Raw genomic sequence first — 21,829 nt, 5'->3', positions numbered from 1 at the left:
CGCGGGGATGACGAGAAGGTAATTCGCTCTTGTTCCGGGGCTGAAATTCTTCTTCACGAGGACGGAGTTTCTCAGGCTGAATGCTGGTAAGCTGCGTTTGAAGGTCCTAGGAACGGCAACGTTACATCCCTCGAGGTACTCGATTATGGCGCGTAAGTCGGTGTCGGCACGCTGCTGGGCGGCTAGGTCGCTCTCCGTCACGATCCCGAAGAACGCGCTGTCTTCGTCAGCGTCTTGGGGTGGTGGGTCGACGGGGGCGCGGGACAGGCAGTCGGCGTCGGAGTGTTTCTTGCCGGATTTATAAACGACTGTAACGTCGCACTCCTGCAGGCGCAAGCTCCACCGCCCAAGACGGCCAGAGGGGTCCTTCAAGTTTGCGAGCCAACACAGCGCATGGTGGTTTGTTACAACCTTGAAAAGCCTTCCATACACGTATGGGCGAAATTTTGACATCGCCCATATAATAGCCAGGCACTCTTTCTCAGAGGCAGAATAGTTTTTCTCCTCCTTCGACAGACCACGGCTGGCATAGGCGATTACCCTTTCGCAGCCGCTTTGCTTTTGGACAAGGACGGCACCCAAGCCTATATCACTGGCGTCCGTGTGCATTTCCGTTTCGGGATTTTCGTCGAAATGAGCGAACACGGGCGGTCTTTGCAGGCGTTTTTGCAGCTCGCAGAATGCTTTTTCTTGGTCGTTTTCTCAGCTGAAAGGGGTGCTATCTTTCGTCAAGCGCGTGAGTGGCTCTGCAATGCGTGCGAAGTTTGCGACGAAGCGCCGGTAGTATGCGCACAGCCCGAGAAATCTTCGCACGCCCTTCTTGTCTTTCGGCCATGGGAAGTTCGCAATGGCTGAAGTTTTTGCCGGGTCAGGTAGGACTCCCGCGTCGTTGACGACGTGGCCCAAGAACTTGAGTTCCCCTTATGCGAAACGGCACTTTTCAGGCTTCAGCGTCAACCCCGACGTACGAATGGCCTCGAGTATACACTCCAACCTTGCAAGGTGTTCGTCGAAAGTCCGGGCGAATACCACTACGTCGTCGAGGTATACGAGGCAGGTGTGCCACTTAAGGCCAGCTAGCACAGTGTCCATGACTCTGAAACGTCGCTGGTGCTGTGCACAGCCCAAACGGCATCACCTTGAACTCGTATAGGCCGTCTGGGGTTATAAATGCAGTCTTCTCTCGGTCTCTCTCGTCCACTTCAATTTGCCAGTAGCCGGTCTTCAGGTCCATCGATGAGAAGTACTTCGCGTGGCAGAGGTGGTCGAGAGCGTCGTCGATTCGGGGGAGGGGGTACACGTCCTTTTTTGTGATTTTGTTCAGTCGCCGGTAGTCAACGCAAAACCTTAATGTGCCGTCTTTTTTCTTTACGAGTACAACGGGCGCAGCCCAGGGGCTTTTCGATGGCTGTATAATGTCGTCGGTGAGCATGTCGTCGACTTGAGTCCGGATGGCTTCCCGTTCGTGTGAATAGACGCGGTACGGTGACTGTCGGGTAGGTCGGGCTCCATCTTCGGTTATTATTCGGTGCTTCGCTAGAGGGGTCTGACGTAGTTTTGCGCTCGACGAAAAACATTCGCTATAGCGACACAGCAAAGCCAAAAATTTTTTCCGTTGTTCTTGCGGTAGCGCTGGATTCACGTCGAATGGCGGCGGGAGCTTGAAAGTTTCTAAGGGTGTGCGTTCAAAGTCGGCGACCGCGATCACGTCACTTGCTTCTTGCGCTTCTTCGAGGAATGCAATTGCCGCGCCCTTGTTTAAATGCTGGTACTCATCAGTGAAATTCGTAACCAAAATGTGGGATTGGTGTTCCTTGAAGCGCGCAATGCCTCTTGCGACCGACACACCACGGTTGAGAAGCACCCTTTGATCGGTGTCTACGATAGCGTCGACGTCAGGAGCAGCATCTTCACAGTAGACTGAGACCATCAAGCTTGCGCAGGGTGGCAGGGTCAGATGATCATCGGCAATCCTTACAGCAGCACGTCGTTCGGGGTTCGGTTCCGGCGTCATGAAGTGATTGGGGGAAAAGGTTATTGACTTGGTCTGCAGATGGATTATTGCACCGTTGTCCATCAAAAAGTCCATTCCAAGAATTACGTCACGGGAGCAGTTAGGCAGAATGACGAACGCCTCAGGGTACGTTGTGCCGTCTATGGTGACGCGCGATGTGCACGTTCCACTTGGCGTCACGAGGTGGCCTCCTGCTGTGCGTATGTGCGGACCGTCCCATCTGGTCATAACTTTCTTCAGTTTAGACGCAAATGGTCCGCTCATTACCGAATAGTCAGCTCCCGTGTCTACGAGGGCGACTACGTCAAAGCCGTCGATGGACACCTTGACGTCAGATGCAGTCTTCCTCGAGTTCCGGGTTCGTCGGGGCGTTGTATCTCTTCTTGTACTTGTTGACAGTCGGACACTGTGCTTCGTCGTTGTCGTCGTCTTCTCAACGGACGTCTCGGTCAGGTCGGGTTCGCGTCACGCCGTGTAGCTGTCGTCGTGTTCAGGAGTCTCGTTAGGGCTATGTCGGGTCGTCGGGATGAGGGCATGTCGTGAATCACTGTCTTCGGCGTGTCCTTGCGTCATTGGAGGGTTTCCGGTTTTTCGCCGTAGAGCAACTTCACCTCCAGAAGTTGCTGTTTTTAGTTTCCCCCGCGTGGGCTGGGGGACCTTCCACGGGCGAAGTCAGCGTCGCTACGGCGGTTCGGTGACTGATACGGGTAGGGCGACGGTGAACGGTTGAAGCGGGCTGGTCCTCGGTTGGTGTTGGAGAGGTATTCTTCGATCTCAGCAGGGCGCTGGCCGTATCGGGGGCGTGGGGCGTCGACGGAGAACCCTCGCAAACCGAGCCTCTTGTAGGGACAGCGACGGTAGATGTGGTCGGCCTCTCCGCAGTGGTAGCGCAGCGGGTGATTATCGGGCGTTCGCCACACGTCGGTCTTCCTTGGCGTCTGGTATTGGTCTACAAGGCGTCGGGCGGGCGGCATTGGACGGCGGTATGGTTCGGCCTCTTGACGGCGGGTTGGAGCAGGGCGGGGTTGACGAACAGCCGAGGAGTAGGTCATGGCTTGTGGTTCGCGGGGTGCTTCCGATGGCGTAGAAGTTCCCAGTGCGTTTTGGACTTCTTCTCGGATTACGTCGGTCAGGGAAGCCACTTGAGGTTGCGGCGTCGTTGGAAAAAGCTTCCGAAGCTCCTCCCTGACCACTGCTCGGATGGTCTCTCGCAATGTATCGGAGCTTCCATTTGCGGCATCGATGGTCTCCGAGAACAGCGCGTTGACAGGGCGGTCGTACTGCCTCGTTCGAATTTCTAGCGTCTTCTCCATCGCGGCCGCCTCAGACGCGAATTCCGCCACTGTCTTCGGAGGGTTACGGACTAGACAAGCAAAAAGCTCTTGCTTCACTCCTCGCGTTGGAAACCTAAGCTTCTTTTTCTCGGTCATTTCAGGGTCCGCACGACGAAAAAGTCGCTTCATGTCCTCAACGAAAATCGCGACTCCTTCGTTGGGGTGCTGCGTTCGAGTTTCAAGCAAAAGCTCAGCTCGCTCTTTTCTCACCACGGTAGTGAAAGTCTTCAGGAACTCCCTTTTGAATTGAGTCCAGTCGGTCAAAGAGCTCGCATGGTTCTCGAACCAAGTTCGCGCAGCATCTTCTATGTAAAAGAAGACATGCCGGAAAGTTTCTTCGTCGTCCCACCTGTTGAAGATGCGGACGCGCTCCAGCTTCTCCAACCATTCATCGGGGTCTTAAGCGGGGGCTCCCCGGAACGATGGCGGTTCTCGGGGCTGCTGCAGGATGATTGGCGACGTTGTTTCTTGCACCATGGTGTTGGTTGCAGCCTTCCTTCTCTTGGGCCCTTCTGGCAGAAGACCGAACTCGGGTAGCAATCCTTGCAGTCGGGGGCTTTCTCTGGTTGGACTGTCTTGGCGGCTTCGAGATGTCGTAGAGGGCATAAAGACTTAGTACCCCGCACCAACACCAGATGTCGCGAAGACAAGAACGATGCAGTTGTCTTGAATGAGAAACACGTTTATTGGAGCGAACTTGTGCTCCCCTAACAACTCAAAAGAATACAGAGGCGGCGAAGCAGCGGTCAACAAAGTGACTTGCACAGGCGAGTGTTGTCGAATCGAATGACCCGGCGTCCGCACTGCAGGCTTTTTATCTTTCGGCGCGCGTGGTTCTCGAAACGTCGGTTCACATCGAGAACATAGTAGATCCAAGAAGATTATTCTGGGCTGCTCACGTTAGATCGGAATGCTCTCCCTTTCACGACAGATAACACATGCGGCACAGAAAGAAAGAATGGAACACGCGCTTCCCTTGGCGCAGAGATAACACAGACCGGCGCAGCCGGGCGGTAAAAGCAAAACACAAATAAACAAACACAGTGTATGGTTCGCGGCAATATATATATATATATATATATATATATATATATATATATACATATATTAAGAGACAGAATGAGGGTTAGCCATCAAGAAAACCTCGGCAAGCAAAGGGGGGAATGCGGTAGGTCATATAAACAGATGAAGAATTTTTTAGGTAGAAAGAAAGTGGTGAAAAAATGCCCGCTGGTTGGGATCCGAACCCAAGACATCCAGAATACCGGTCTGGTACGATGACCACTACGATACCGGCGGGGCTGTTTCCCCACCACTTTTTCGGCTATTTATGTTCAGGAATTTTTTTGTTTCCTGCACATGGGGGTGGAAGCAAGCGCCACTCGGACTACTCGGGGTGAAGGGGACCTTCTTTTTAACCCCGGGTGGTTTCTCGTGCGTCTACAACATGTCAAGAGAGGTCGGCCACCGTTGAACCATCTTAAGCTACCTTTGGCACCAGACTGCAACAAAAGCGGCCCTATATGCATGTAGCGAAACAGAAATGGGAAATGAGGGGCTCGGTGAATTACGCTAGAATAAAGGTTGGCAGTCAAGAATACGTCGAAAAACAAAGGGAGGGATACGGTAGGTCATGAAAACACATAGAATTTTCTGAGTCAGAAAGAAAGTGGTGACAAAATGCCCACCGGGTGGGATCCGAACCAACGACCTCCAGAATACCAGTCTGCTGCCATGACCACTTCGCTACTGGCAAGCTGTGTCCCCACCACTTTCTCGGGTATTTATGTCTAGGTATTGTTTGTTTCCTGCCCTTGGGGGTAGTAGCCAGCGCCACTGGGATTACTCGCAGTGAAGAGGACCTTTTTTTTTAACCCCCGCGCAGTGACTCCAGTGTCTACGACATGTCGAGACTGCTCAACCAGCTTTGAACCATCTTAAGCTACCTTTAGCACCAAGACTGCCAGACCAGAGGCTCTCGCTATACATGTATCGAATCAGAAATGGGAAATGAGGGGCTCGGTAAATTAAAATATCATAAGTGTTGGCAGTCAAGAAAACCTCGGAAAGCAAAGGGGGGAATGCGGAAAGGCAATAGAAACCAATGAAGAATTTTTAGATTCAGAAATAAAGTGGTGAAAAAATTCCCTTCTGGTAGGATTTCAACCCACGACATCCAGAATACTGGTCTGGTGCGATGACCACTACGACCACGGCGGGGCTGTTTCCCCACCACTTTCTCGGGTATTTATGTTAAGGAATGTTTTTGTTTCCTGTACATGGGGGCGGTAGCAAGCGCCACTCTGACTTCTCGGGGTGAAGGCGATCTTGTTTTTACGCCCCGGCCGTGACTCGAGTGCTTACGACATGTCGTGACTGGTCGACCATCATTGAACCCTCTTAAGCTACCTTTAGCACCAAGACTGCCATACCAAACGCCATCCTATGCATGGAGCGAATCAGAAATGCGAAATGAGGGATCAGTGAATTCAGGCAGAATAAGGGTTGGCAGTCAAGAAAACGTCCGAAAGTGAGGGGGGGATGCGGTAGGTCACTGAAACACATAAAAACCAACGACCTCCAGAATACCGGTCTGGTGCGATGACCACTACGCTACCGGCAGGGCTGTTTCCCCACCAGTTTCTCTGGTGTTTATGATAATATATTTTTTGTTTCCTGTACTTTGGGTTGGCAGCCATCGCCACTCGGAGTACTCGGGAATAAGGGAACCTTTTTTTTAACCCTCAGGGCGTGACTCCAGTCTCTACTACAAGCCGAGAGTGGTCGAGCAGCGTTGAACCTCCTAAAGGAGCCATGAAGAGAAAATACAAGTTTGTTTTTTTCGAAAGATTTCGTGTTTTATAGTGCCCCTAGCGCTTGTCCGGGTACAAACGATGCTTTATTCACTGAGAAATTATTCAATTTAGGTTAAAATTTTGATTTTCCCGCTAAATCGTGTTTTCGTGGTCTGCAATGACATCACAGGAACCGAACGCTCTGCCTTGATTCATGCGGCCGTCGTACAGGGTGGAGACCGGGTGGAGGCTGGCGTGGCCATTTTTGGTCACTCGCGCGCCGCCGAAGCAAGTTATTGCATCAAAACCGCGCTAAAATTATCGCTGCAACGCTGTTTACTGACAAAGTTTGAATCATCCTATGTATTGCGTGTTGCTGGTTCTCGTGGGAAACGAAAAGAACAACGCGTTGAGCACGTTGACCCAATTGCAGCCCCAGGGGTCCGTTGAAAGGGTGTCTCTATATTGTACGGCGGAATTGGGTTGAGGTATTCTACTGCAACCTAGATGGCGCCACCATATCGGGGCAAGCCGTTTTCTTGCTTTGGTTTGTTTTTGACCGTATTTAAACCTGGCTTGTTTTTGTTCAGGGAGAAAATAATCTGCAGCAGGATGGAAAGTTGGGCGAGTTGGTGTTGCGACATGGTGACTAAACAGCGCAGAAGACGAAACACAGAGAAGAGCAAAAACAGGACGAGCGCTGAACACTGAAAAGAGCCCGTTGAAAAAGAAATGAACTGCAGCAGGATGGAAAGTTGGGCGAGTTGGTGTTGCGACATGGTGACTAAACAGCGCAGAAGACGAAACACAGAGAAGAGCAAAAACAGGACGAGCGCTGAACACTGAAAAGAGCCCGTTTAAAAAGAAATGAACTGCAGCAGGATGGAAAGTTGGGCGAGTTGGTGTTGCGACATGGTGACTAAACAGCGCAGAAGACGAAACACAGAGAAGAGCAAAAACAGGACGAGCGCTGAACACTGAAAAGAGCCCGTTGAAAAAGAAATGAACTGCAGCAGGATGGAAAGTTGGGCGAGTTGGTGTTGCGACATGGTCGCCAACTCGCCACTCTTTCCATCCTGCTGCAGTTCATTTCTTTTTCAACGGGCTCTTTTCAGTGTTCAGCGCTCGTCCTGTTTTTGCTCTTCTCTGTGTTTCGTCTTCTGCGCTGTTTAGTCACCATGTCGCAACACCAACTCGCCCAACTTTCCATCCTGCTGCAGTTCATTTCTTTTTCAACGGGCTCTTTTCAGTGTTCAGCGCTCGTACTGTTTTTGCTCTTCTCTGTGTTTCGTCTTCTGCGCTGTTTAGTCACCATGAGAAAATAATCGTTTCGTGAAACAGTGCTCGCTCGGCTAATATGTTCACGTAAGACAACGTTGCTTGCATCAATAGGCTATTGTCGTCTAAGACAACCCCAAAGCCCCATAGTGCTGTGCAGCTATACCAAGCATAGGGCGCGCAGTACCAACAGCAGAATAGATCATATGTTTACATGTACTTTCGTGACTTCCACTGTTTGTCCCACCATTCTTATCGCTTTAAAAAGAATGTGCCCTAAATTTAGGCACCAATAGCTCGTTCTGCAAGCTTATAAGCTTAGCCTTATTTTCGTTTGCTTTTGCCGGCCTCCGCTAATCACAGAGCAGGCTCGAATGGCATCATAGGTTCAGTTGCGGGAAATGAGCGAGTGGGTCGCATGGGCATTCCCTTTTTGCCTAATTATATAGCTTATTTGAGCGAACTTCACGTTAAAACTGGTGACAGTATGAATCTAACGAGGCCGTCTTTTGAATGAACCAATCGTGTATTCTTTCTTCATGGCTCCTTTAGGCTACCTTTTGCCCCAAGACTGCCAGAACAGAGGCCCTCGCTATGCATATAGCGAATCAGAAATGGGAATTGAGGGGTTCGGTGCATTATGGCAGAATAAGGGTTGGCAGTCAAGAAAACGTCGGAAAGCGAGGGGGGATGCGGTAGGTCATTGAAACACATAAAGAATTTTTTAGTAAGAAAAAAAGCGGTGAAAAAATTCCCGCCGGGTGGGATCTGAAACCACAACCTCCAGAATACCGGTCTGGTGCGATGACCACTACGCTACAGGGGGGGCTGTGTCCTCACCACGTTCTAGGGTATTTATGTTAGGGTATATTTCCTTTCCTGCACTTGGGGGGTGGTAGGCAGCGCCACTCTCACTACTCGAGGTGAAAGGGACCTTCTTTTTAACTCCCGCGCAATGACTCGAGCGTCTACGACATGACGAGAGTGATCGACCAGCGTTGAACCCTCTTAGGCTACCTTTATCACCAATACTGCAGGAACTGAGGCCCTCGCTTTGCATGTAGAAAATCAGAAATTTGAAATGATGGGTTCAGTGAATGAAGACAGAATAAGGGTTGGCAGTCAAGAAAAGCTCGGAAAGCAAAGGGGGGTATGCGGTAGTTCATAGAAACAGATGACAAAATTTTAGAGTAAAAAAATTCCCCGGATTTCCCCGAGGGGAAGAATGTGGAAGTGCGAATGCACGAGTTGAATTTGCGCGGTTCGGTAATGTTCGCGAAATAGACATCACACACACACACACACAACTACAAAGAAAGAAAGATGCATTTATTCACACAGACACCTATTTGTGTTGTCGTCGTAGTTGATTGCTAGAGCGGATCTCAGCTTTGAAATTTCGTGTCAGTACTCCCTAAGCGGGTGCATCAGCCCTTCTCACGCCCGATTTCTGGCCAATCCCCCACGTGGGTATGTGCCACGTCAGCGGCCAGGCACCGCGCGCCCATCTCCCCCCGTCGCCAAGGAAGACGAGGAGATTCCTGGCCAATCCCCCACATGGGTATGTGCCATGTCAGCGGCCAGGCAGCGCGCGCCCATCTCCCCCCGTTGCCAAGGAAGACGAGGAGCGCGCGCACCCGCAGCTGTTGCTATGCGTTTCGGCGCACGATAAAGATCCCCAGGTGGTCAAAATTAATCCGGAGCCCTCCACTACGGCGCGCCTCATTGCCTGCGTTGCGTCGGCGCGTTAAATCCCACAATCAATCAATCAATCAATCAGCTGTTGCTATGCGGACGGCGGCGGACGCTTCAGGCTCGCTTAAGAAGTGCATTCGCACTTAAAAGAAAGTGGTGAAAAAATTCTCGCCCGGTGGGATCTGAACCCACACCCTCCAGAATACCGGTCTGGAGGGATGACCACTACGATAACGGTGGTGCTGTTTCCCCACCACTTTCTCGGGTATTTATGTTAAGGTATTTTCCCTTCCCTAACTTGGGGGTGGTAGCCAGCACCACTCTCACTACTCGGAATGAAGGGGACCTTCTTTTAAACCCCCGGACAGGGAATCGAGTGTCTAAGACATGTCGAGAGTGGTCCACCAGCGTTGAACCCTCTTAAGCTACATTTGGCACAAAGACTACCAGAACAGAGGCCCTCGCAGTGCATGTAGCGAATCAGAAATGGGAATTGAGGCGCTCGGTAAAAAAGACAAAATAAGGGCTTGCAGTCAAGAAAACCTCGGAAAGCAAACGGGGGAATGCGGTAGGTCAAAGAAACAGATAAAGAATTTTTTGAGACAGAAAGGAAGTGGTGACAAATGCCCGCAGGATGGGATCCGAACCCATGACCTTCAGAATAGCGGTCTGGTGCGATGACCACTACACTACCTGTGGGGCTGTTTCCACGCCACTTTCTCGGGTGTTCATGGTAATATATTTTTTTCTTTCCTGCCCTTTGGGTTTGGTAGCCATCGCCCCTCGGACTACTCGGGGATAAGGCAACCTTCTTTTTAACCCCCGGGCCGTAACTCGAGTCCCTACGACATGTGGGGAGTGGTCGACCAGCGGTGAACCCTCTTTAGCTATCTTTGGCACCAAGACTGCCAGAACAGAGGCGCTCGCTATGGACTTGGCGAATCAGAAATTGGAAATGAGGGGCTCGGTGAAATAATACAGAATACGGGTTTGCAGTCAAGCAAACCTCGGGAAGCAAAGGGGGGAATGCGCTAGGTCATAGAAACAAATGAAGAATTTTTTGAGACAGAAAGAACGTGGTGAAAAAATTCCCGCCGGGTGGGATCAAACCCCACGACCTCCAGAATACCGGTCTGGTGCGATGACTACTAAACTACTTGTGGATGCTGTTTCCCCGTCACTTTCTCGGGTATTTATGTTTAGATATTTTTTTGTTTCCTGCACTTGGGGGTGGTGGCCGGCGCCACTCGGACTACTCGGGGCGAAGGGGACCTCCTTTTTACCCCCGGGCCGTGAATGGAGTGTCTACGACATGTCGAGAGTGGTCGACCAGCGTTGAACCCTCTTAAGCTACATTTGGCACCAAGACTGCCAGAACAGAGCCCCTCGGTATGCCATGTGGCGAATAAGAAATGAAAAATGAGGGGCTCGGTCCGACTTTGAGAATATTCCCTTGTATTACTTTGCACGGCTGGCCAAAAACAAATGTTCGTCGATTCTCCTGACGGTTTCAAACAGCCCTCGATGGCCCGACATGATGTTTTTGTGCGCTAATATTAAGAGCTTCTGCTGTATATTGCCGCGAACCATGAATTCGGTTTGTTTATTTGTGTTTTGCTTTTACCGCCCGGCTTTTTGCTTTTACCCACTACGTCCGGAGCTGCCGTGACTGCCAGCGACAAAAAACACCGACGACAAGACCCTCCGGACTTCTGCAACCGATCGCCGTCCCAACGAGACCATTTCAACAGATTGAAATGGACCTTTTAGGCCTGTTCCCTACGTCACGATCACAGAACAAGTGGATTGTCGTAGCGACAGACTACATGACGCGCTACGAAGGGACCGCCGCTCTTCCGAGGGGGACTGCACAAGAAGTGGCAAAGTTTTTTATAAGCCAAGTTGTGCTGCGACATGGAGCCCCGGAAGTCCTAGTCACAGACCGCGGAACGGCATTTACTGCGGAGCTGATGCAAGGAGTATTACGCTACAGAAACACGGATCACCGAAGAACGACGGCGTACCACCCCCAAACGAACGGACTAACAGAACGTCTGAACAAGACAATCGCAGAAATGCTGTCAATGTACGTTGACGTAGAACATAAGACTTGGGACGAAGTGCTCCCGTATGTCACGTTTGCGTACAACACAGCTATCCAGGAGACGACGCAGCTGACGCCGTTCGAGCTTGTCGACGGTAGAAGGCCGACTACGATGCTCGACGCCAAGCTTCCGCACGAAGAAGACGACGACCTCAACGCCGACGTCCACGGATATCTTCAACGTGCAGAGGAGGCTCGCCAGCTCGCTCGAGTTTGTATAAAGGACCAGCAGCTGGTGGATCCGGGCCGCTACAACCTCCGACGCCGAGACGCCGAGTACCAACCAGGGGATCGTGTGTGGGTTTGGACACCCATTCGACGACGCGGACTCAGTGAAAAGCTCCTGCGACGGTACTTCGGACCCTACCAGATTCTAAGACGTGTTGGGCAATTAACCTACGAAGTGATCCCCAGTGGTGATTCCGGCACATCACGACGACCCACGCGACCCGATGTCGTCCACGTGGTTTGCTTAAAACCTTTCTACGGACGATGACGAACTTTTATTTTCATTTGTTCGGACTGTCGCTTATGTTAGCATCGGGTCGATGCACTCTTAGAGGGGGGGGAGGGTAATGCCGCGAACCATAAATTGGGTTTGTTTAATTGTGTTTTGCTTTTACCGCCTGGCTGCGCCAGTCTGTGTTGTCTCTGCGCCAAGGGAAGCGCGTGTTCCATTCTTTATTTGTTTCTGTGCCGCATGTGTTATCTGTTGTGATAGGGAGAGCATTCCGATCTAACTTTAACAGCCCAGAATAATTTTCTTGGATCTACTATGTTCTCGATGTGAATCGACGTTTCGAGAACCACGCGCGCCGAAAGATAAAAAGTCTGCAGTGCGGAGGCAGGGGCATTCGATTCTGCGACGCTCGCCAGACGCACGTACAGTCGCCATCAAAAGTTGGCGGGATGTGCAGCGTGTGGCCGAGCGGCGCAAAACTGCGTTGCTGCGCCATCTGCAGCCAGCGGGCGCCCGGTCGAGGCTGAAGGAGTGGGCGTGGTGGTCGCGCTTGTCGCATGCCTGTCCTTTATTTGTTACTGGGCATCTCTGATCGCTCGCTTGCCCGTGACAAGCTGTTGATATTCGCGGCTGCCGCGAATATCGAAAGCATGTCACGGGCAAGCGAGTAATCAGAAATTCCCGGTAACAAATGAGGGCCAGGCATGCGCAAAGCGCAACCACCACGCCAGTTCCTTCAGCCTCGACCCGGCGCCCGCTGGCTGCAGATCGCGCAGCAACGCAGTTTTGCGCCGCTCGGCCATACGCTGCTCATCCCGCAAACTTTTGCGGGCGACTGTACGTCACTTTGTTGACCGCTGCTTGGCCGCCTCTGTATTCTTTTCAGTTGTTAGGGGAGCACAAGTTCGCTCCAATAAACTTGTTTCTTTTCCAAACAACTGCGTCGTCCTTAGCTTCGTGACAATATCTTGCGTTGCGACAAGCCGCTTGACTACTCCTCCTCAGCGGAATAGGCCTCTTCGGTAAAGAAGTTCATTCTGAACAAAAAACGTGTAACCAGAATGGTATTCTTTCGATTCCACCCCTACTTGGTAATAATAGCCCTGCAGTGTCTAATCTTGCATCTGGTGCTTGGCAACTCACGAGAGTGTAGGGTAAGGGGTTGGTTTAGTAAAACGTAGAGTGGTCTGCTCCTCCTACACCCTAATGGCTGCTTCCACGGCTGCTGACATTTCCACTGGGGCATACTCTCTATGGGTAAATCACCACTTGTATTGTGTAGCTCTTGTGATATAACCTGATTACTCCCTTTCTGCATGAATTTTGCCGTGCAAATTCACTAGAATCGGGTGGGCCTACATCTCGAACACCAGGAACATTACCCAATATCAGATCATGTAAAGGCTTCTCTAGGCATTTTGCACTAACCTTCCCAGAATAGGAGGCCATTGAGATGTCTATGATGGCTTCTGATAACCACTTGAAGGTACTGTCAGCGAAAATAACAGATGACTTCTTTCCGTTCAAATCGTAATCACGCATCGAACTCCATCAAATCAGCACCATTTTAGCACCCCTATTCCTCCATACCGCGATCTTCTTCCCTTGCACTATTCCTTCACCGATTGGTGTTCTCTCCGTATTGTACATCGACGTGCATGCTCCTACTGTTCTGACTTCATCTCCTTTTGCTTTAGCATAATTTGGCAATTGCGTTTGTTTTGCATGTCGATACGCCATGCCAGCCACTATGTCTTGTGTCTTGAAGCGACAGGCTTCAGTCCTCTGCCCTCTTCTATTACAAACTTGGCAAATAAGGTCAGATTTGTTACCAACAAAGTTACTGCCAAAAACCGCAGCTAAATGGCTGTCCCCGTTGCAGAGGAAGCATTTTCTAGGATCCTGTTCGGTGAGGTGGAACTTCCTAATTCTGGCACGTTGCCTCTACCAGACGGCTGTTCTTGTTCGTCATTCACCGTACCAAAGTTTTGTAAGCCCTGCGCCTAAAGAAATCCATCGGTTGAGTCAGCCAGGTAACCAATAGCTTGTAATCGGTCTTCGTTTAAAAGGTTGCACCATCTTCCGGTAGCGGAGCCCTGAGTAGTATGCAAAGCACCCATGGGGTCGATTCAACTGCCTATTAGTTTTCAGTTCGTCGTTTCCGTTAGGTTGAGGTACGTAGCTACCGTTATATTTACAGTTTTGTTTTCATGGTAACTAGCACACTTTTGACTTACCAGAACTGCGAAATGGGAAATTGCGTTGAGCCCATGGCTGTTTTGCATATTACTCAAAGGTCCCCTACGGGAAGATGTAATCTTATTAGATTCGACGGGGCTATGTCTCTCCATTGTCGTTTTTGTGCCGTCCACAACCCCACTGCGCAGGCTCGGCTTGCTGAAAGCGCGGTGGTGTCTTATCCTTTAAGGGCTCCTGGATCAACAGTGTTACCGGTGTCTTCCTCGGCCGGCCCAAGATGAGCCGAGCATGCGCAGCGGTGTGTGAACGGTGCCACAACAAGGGAGAGACATAGCCTCGACCATGAGATGCTGGAGCGACAGTGCTCCCGGTGTCTACCTGGGCCAGCACGAGACGAGCACGCTTCCCCTTAAAGGGCGCCTATACAGGCATTGTTGTCAGTGTCTTCCTGGGCCTTGGATTGACGGACGACGGATGACGGATGACGGAGCCGAGAGCAAGAGATGCTTTTGCATCTGAAACGCGACTAACTTGCGAGAACAGCCATGCAAGAATTATTCGGAGACAATCCGGTTGCTGATAGTCTTAAAGGTGTCTTCAAATCGGGGCCATTGAACGATAGAAGTAATTCCTAATCTTTGCTGCAAACCGTCCACTGGTATCAGCGTATTCTGGTTGGCAGCACCTAAACGTTTTTCTGAAAGCTTCAGCCGTCAAGCGAAAGCTCTTCAGGAGCGCAATCTTCACTTTGTGGTAGTCGTTCGAGTCAGAAGCTGCGATCGGACAGAAGCAGTTTAATGCTTCGCCTGCCAAACACAAGCTCGAGGCCGCAGCCCATTCGGACCATTTCCAGCCCTGACCAGTGGCTATTCTGCCAGAAAGTTGTAAGTAGGCGTCCCAGTAGTCTCGCTTCTCATGGAATGGTGCCATAAATTTTAGGGGGCAGATTTGTGGTGCTCGTGGTGTTATCGAACCAGATCTCTCGCTTGAATCTATCTATGTTTGTACCACGCGAAGCGAATTCATCAAGGCGTGATTTCAGTCCAATATCCTCTGCTCCCTCTCTGCATTTTGCGGTTCGCGTTCGGCTTTCTTCTGCTCCTACTGGGCTGCTCTTTCGTACATCGGCAACGCCTTCTCTTTAGTCAACCCTATTGCCTCGGTAAGCCATAACACTTTTTCTCGGTTAACAATCCACCTGGATGAAATGACAGTGGCAATCAAGAATAATACATCCTGCCATTCTCGCCAAAATTGTCACGCCAATTATTCAATTAGCCAGGATATAGAAAAGCATGTTTAACTAACGAAGACGGTATATCACAGCCCAAGACAATTACTGATAACTAATCAAAAAGGCGTTCACACGGTTGATATCCACGTAAAGTCCTTAAATATAATATAGCCTCTCGTTAAAGTCGATGTCTTCCCATTTGGTGTAGGGGTAAAGCGCCCGTTGTGTCGAGTCCAGCCGCTGGTTGTAGTGAGCTTGCCGTCACCGTCAGGAACCAGGGGAGTGTAGCCGTCGGTGCGTTCTTGAACCGATGCGGTGTGAAGCCGGAGCGTTGCCGCCTGGAGCCCAGCAGGCTCTCGCACCCGGAGTCGTCAACGGTGCGTTTCCGCGGGGCCTCCCTCCAGGATCGTAGCTTGGATCTCTTGTCAGAAGTCTTGAGGCGTCATTAGGCCCCGTTGAAGCTGGAGGCGGTTCCAGGAGGCAGGCCTGGTGTTCTCCTCAAACTCCTTCTCCCAAAGCATGCCACCTTCGGCTTCCTCTTCCCCTCTCTATGTTCATTCCACTCTTGGCACATTTCGTACCTTCTTGTTCAGCACATACTCCTTGGGGGGTTTCGGCAGAAACACTTTTGGGGTTTTGCACGCAGCTATTTTGGGGTGGCTCATGATGGGCTCCTCACCGCTTCAACGGGAACGAGCTATGTATCTGTCTGTAGGAGTGCCTCGAGCCTGAAGGAACAGAAGCATTTCATGGTCTGTAGCAAAAACAAAGCCTGTATGTCATTTATAGGCTAGGCCTCTACCTATACCAGCCAACGATTCCTTCGTGCAGTGCGCAAAAGAAATTCTGAACGCGGAGGAGAACACGGAGGGCTGTTTTCTCAGCCGGAACACAGTGTTGATAGGGCGATGACAGGACATTAATAATCAACGTTCCGCGCACCGGCGGGCGCATTGGAGGAAAAGCTTTGTCACCAGCTTTAGCGACGGTTGTTTTTGCCTTTTCTTGCGTGCTTCGTGTTCATTCCTTGCTCCCTTCCCACGGCGCCATTATTTTTTGTTCGTCAGAACCTCCTCGGTAACCCGCACGCGCAGACATTAAGTGGTCGTGCGGCAAAGATACGTTAAGGATTGACCTAGCTTTGGCGCACTGCTTGCCACAACTAGGACTCCGTTTTTCTAAATTGCTGATAACCAATTCGGTTTTGGCTTAGGTGGTATTATACATAGCGGGAGGATCAAGTAAACGTGATAAATAGCGAATATATTAGTTGCCTCGGCTAAAGTAGCTAGTTTCATCATCATCATCACCCCTATCCTATCTACGCACCCTGAAGGACAAAGGCCCCTCGCATTATTCTCTTATTACCCCGGCCCTGCGCTAATTGCTGCAAAGTTATCCCCACAAACGTCTTGATGGCGTCTGCCCATCGAACTTTCTCCCACCCCCTTCTCTGGAAATCCCCTCTGTTACCCTTAATGAGCAAAGGTTATCTTGCCTTAGCTTTAAATGCCCTGCCCACGTCCATTTCTTTTTCCTAATTTCTAATAATATTGTCCTTAACACGCGTTTGTTCCCCGATCCGCTCCTTCATCTTGCCCCTCAATGTTACACCTATCATCTTCGGTTCCATTGAGCGCTGAGTTGCCCTCAATTTAAGTTGAACCCTTTCACTGAGCCTGCAAGGTTCTGCCCCGTACTTGAGTACCGACAAGATGCAGCTGTCATACACTTGCTTCTTCAGAGACAACGATAGGCTGCCATTCATTATCTGAGACTGCCTGCCGAAGCTCTGCCTCATGGTTGGGATCCATGGTCACAACTTGGCCTGAGTAGATATATTCGCTTGCCACTCCCACTCTGTCGCCACCTATCTCAAACCGCTGTGCTGTCCCGAGTTTAGTGATCAATATTTTAGTTTTCTGCATAATAACTTTCAGACCAGCGGTTCTACTCGGTTGGTTCAGTGGGGTAAGCATGTTTTGCAATTTCTTCCCAGATTAAATAACAAGGCAATGTCATCAGCAACTCTGGGGTTACTGAGGTAGTCTACCATACCTCCTACTTCCACCTGTTCCAAATCCATTGTTCTGAATACTTCTTTTAAACATGCGGTGACTAACATCGGAGAGATCGTGTTTCCTTGTCTGACGCCGTTCCTTATAGGTATTTCACTCCTGCTAATTGAGGGTGATGTTAGCGCTGAACCGACTGTAAATATCCTCTAGTATTCTTACATATTGATCGTCCACGCCCGGGTTCTGTAATGCCTGAATGACTGCTGAGGTTTCGACCGACTCAGATGCTTTTCCATAGTATATCAAGTCTATACATAGGATTCAGTATACTCTGCGCACTTCTCTACCACCTGATTGATCGTTTGAATATGGTCCACTGTTGAACAGCCTTTACAAAACCATGCTTGTTCTTTGTGTTGACTGAAATATAAAGTGTCATAAATTCTGTTAGCAATTTACTTTTTAAGTACCCTTAACACCACTGACAGTAATCTGATCCGCGTGTAATTTTTGTAGTCCTGAGCACACAATAAAAAAATAGGAGAACCAGGATGTGTTCGAGTAGGTAACGCGGGTGCCGGACTCTTCGCTGTCTTTACATTTACGGTGCCGTAAAACCCAGGAAACGGCCAGCTTCCATCGCACCGATACGTTACCGAGCCTGGAGAAGCTGCCCAGGCATCGAGGCATCATTCGTGGTTCTACCACCGACGCAATACCGTGGCCAGCGATATTCTTCGGGAAAGCACTCTACCGTCATTGGGCGACCTCCAGGAAATTATCGACAGGCTTTGCTCTAAAGGGCCCGCTCTCGGTGAGATGGACAGCCAGATCGCCAAATTCCTTGACTTTGAGGCGTTTGATGAAAAAGCCGCGGGTGCCATAGATTACCGTGCGAAGATTGGCAACGCGATAAGAAGGCTTCGGTTCGCCATGAACTCGCGCACTACGTCTGGTGGTCCTGTCACTGAAGGCCAGCTACAGAGGCTTGCGAGGACTATCAACGATTCCAGCAATGCCTACGGAGCTGCCTAAACGAAGCTCATCAGCAAACATGCGGCCGCTCACAGTTGTCCACGAGCACCGAATCTACGTGTAAACTTCCCAAAGCTTAAAATACCCGTCTTTGCAGCAAGAGCCGTGAATGGCCGGGAATTTGACAGCACTATGAGGCCACCATACACGCTCACCCCAATCTCGCCGACATATAAATGTTCCAGTACTTGAAGACTTACCTGGCTGGCTCTGCAAAGCGGGAAATGGAAGGTATACGCCTGACTGACGCCAATTATAAGATTGCAGTCAAGGGGCTCACCGAACCCTATGGCCGAAAGGATGTCCTCTTCGATGACTACATAAACAACCTGCTTTCCATCGAACCAATTGATCCATCGTCTCAAGTTTCACATCTGTAACACCTCTATTTGCAGATTCAATTCCAGACCGGCTGTTTAGATAGCCTTGGCATGCCGTATGCAGAGTACGCGGCTGTTCCGAACCGGGTGATAATGCGTTCATTGCCAGATGATCTGGCAATCTTGTACGGCAGGCGCACGAAGACCGACACGGTGGGAGCGGACTCTGCAGGGGAATCACGAGAACAGCAATTCAAGGCCATGGTATAGTTCCTGCAAATGGAGGTTGAAAGCAGACAGAAGAGTCGAGTGTCGCGTGAAAAACCCATTTCAAGGATGTTGCCTGCTAGCCGCAACGTGACAAGGCCTCGAAAACCACCCGCCCTAGCACTAGCGTCATGGTGCGCATCGCCATGTACCGATCCGTCGATGGATGCGCATTCTGTGTGCTCCCTCTGCGACGTTGCAGGAAACGCGACGCGCAGATGCCAGGCCACACTATTAGCGGAGGAAAAGCGCCGACGGCTGTCCAGGAAGCATTGCTGTTTCAAGTGTGGGAAGAAGGGCCACACTGCCCGTTATAACTAGGCGCAGCATGGCTCAGCTGCGACCACTGCTCAGGGTGCCGTATTACTACACTGTGCGGCCTTTGGGGACGAGCAGCAACGGGCATTACACTGCCACCTACTCCTATCGGAGCTGAAAACCGAGAGGTGGAAACACAACGAGGAAAGCAGTTGACAGCCGATCACGCAAGCAGCATGTTCTCGTCACCCGTGTTGCTCCAAACCGCCAAGAGGTGGGCGTCTAGAAACCGCGACCGCGTACCGGTACAGAAACTGCTTGATACTGGAAGCCAACGGTTCTTCGTCCGTCTAGACGTGTCTCAGCAGCTGTCTGTATCTAGCACTCGAAGTAAGGAATTGGCAGTGTTCACATTCGGCAAGTGCCACCGCCCACGCTAGTAAAAATGCCGAAAGGAGAACATAACTGTGAGTGGCGGCTTTGAATCAATTGAGCTTACCCTCCAATCTCTGGAAGTGTCACAGGTCTGTACAGTAAGAGACCCGGGCATAGAGACCACCGTTATTGCAGAGCTACGTGACCAGAATTTACCCTTAGCTGACAAGCCCAAAGACAATAAACCTCAGGACTCTGTGATAAGCGCTTTGATTGGCTCTGACAATTATTGGAGGATTGTAACCGGTCGTGTAGAGCGCTTCACCGACACCCTGTGCGCCGTGGAGATAATATTCGGCTGGATCGTTCAAGGAACCTACACTAACGTCTGCCATCGTCTGACACCAAGTAGCACCAGTGCAACTGCATTGTTCCTGGCTTGTACTGCAGGGAGAAACGTCGGAGATGTGCCGGTTGGACGCCATAGGTATAAAGGACACCGACGAGGAGCAAAACGTCAACAAACACCGGGCGTTCAAAACGTTTCGTAGCGCCGTACACAAGAGCACGGGTCGCTACGTAGTACCGCTGAAGACTAAGACACCTGGGTTAACGCGATCAACGAACCGAAGTGTAGCCGAATGCAGGCTGAAAAGGCAGCTTCAGCTGTTTGCACATCAGCCAGATCAGCTGCAGAATGACCAAGAGGAAAAAGAGAAGCGCAAGTCACCGACACGGGAAGATTAACAGGCCCAGACGACTAGGAAGCTCAAAGCCAGCGACGTTTATTCGTTTGACGAGGATGATGACACTTCCAACAGAGATGACGAAGAGAATAACAAGGTTGGTGGCGACGCGTAAGAACGGCGCCATTCTTCGTCACCTTCGTCCTCAGCAACGGAAGATGTGGAGGAGGCGAAGCGACAGATTGTCGCCACGAAGGAAGAGGTCGGCAAGATCCGTCTGTCGCGTCACAAGATGGAACGCTAGGTGCATGCGCCGTTCTTTGCAAAAACGGTGCTGGGCTGCTTTGTGCGCGTCGGAATCGGCTCCAAGAATGGCCGCGCCGTCTACAGGTTCACCCAGATCACCGACGTGGTCGATACGGCTAACGTGTACGCCATGGGATGATACTGCACCATGTGAAACACCTACTGAGGCTGCACCAACTGAGGCTGAAGCAAGGGAAGCAGGATAGGGTCTTCCGGCTCGAGTTTGTGTCCCGCCATGACTTCGCCAACAACGAGTTTCAGAAGTATAGAGAAGAAATAAACCTCGAAGGGGTCACGTTTCCGACAAAGGAAGAGGTGGCGCGGAAGCTGACATACGTTAAGGACGTACTCAACTACGAGTACAAGGAGTTCGACGTCGAGGCCATCGTAAGGAGAAGCAGCGTTTCAAGCGGAATCCATGCAACTACGCGGTGCGGCAGGCGCAGCTCATGAATAAGAAGGAGGTTGTGATGCTTAAGGGAGACCATCAAGAAGCACAGTGTTTGGCGAGAGAACTGGATCAGCTTGATGAACGTGCGAGGGAGCTGCACAAGCAGCTCAAGAGCACAATCAGCGCCATCAGGTACATCCATGAACGGAACCGTCTGAAGAACATCGTGGAGATTGAGCATGCGAAGCTTAACAAGGAGAAGGCGGACGACCAGTTAACGAGACGGAAGTGCGCGCCAAGCCTGGTCACAAAGACTCCGGGTGCGGACGTGAAGCCGGCTGCGGTTGCGTCACCCCCCAATATCAAACACGAGGAACATGTTGTCAGTAGTATGCCTGTGATTGAAGCACTTTTAACCGGCAAGCGACTGTGGGAATACCACCACGAACTGCCGCCTGTTTGCCTATCTCTGCCGCGCATGACTTGCGACGAAGGGTGCAGTACAGAGATGAGCTTCTGCACCGACTATGGAAGCGTTGGAAGGAAGAATATTTGCTTCTTCTACGCTTCGTTTATCACTGCCCGCTTTCGTCTTTATCTCGAGTACGTTTTGGCGACTTGGTAAGTATGAAGGACGACAATGTGTGGGCGCTGCAATAGAACTCGGCAGAGTGGTTGAGACATTTACTCTTAGGGACCGCATCGACAAATACTTTACAGTCACCTTCCCAAACCGCCAACAGGTGCGGCGGTCTGCTCAGCGGTTATACCCCTTCGAGACGTGCTGTCTGCTTCCCGCAGGAACCGGTAAAAAGGTAGCCTGCTTCCTTTCCATTGTGCCGAAACAAATGGATGCAGCAAAACATCTTAAACCTGGGCTTTTTCTTCAATTGGTATTGTTAGGCGGTATCACGACAGCGACGCAGTTATGACAAAAACCAAGCGTGATGGGCAGGGGAGAAGACCGCAACCGGACCTGATTAGCCGCGATTCTCCAGACGGCCGCCAGGTTGCGAGCGCAAACACAGGGTCTCCAATCGAGGGCCAACACGCAAACCAA

The 21,829-nt window shown here is 50.9% G+C and overlaps 1 pseudogene; it reads left to right on the top strand.

Moving 5' to 3' along the window:
* Positions 1–21,829, top strand: part of LOC144148201 (uncharacterized) — a 105,433-nt pseudogene that overhangs the window by 71,557 nt on the left and 12,047 nt on the right.

This window comes from Haemaphysalis longicornis, unplaced genomic scaffold (genome assembly GCF_048455015.1).
Source record: "Haemaphysalis longicornis isolate Haplotype H1 unplaced genomic scaffold, Haemaphysalis longicornis Haplotype H1 scaffold_8, whole genome shotgun sequence".
Taxonomy (NCBI): Eukaryota; Metazoa; Arthropoda; class Arachnida; order Ixodida; family Ixodidae; genus Haemaphysalis; species Haemaphysalis longicornis.
Note: the sequence above shows the minus strand (reverse complement) of the source record. Positions and strands in the feature narration are given on the sequence as shown.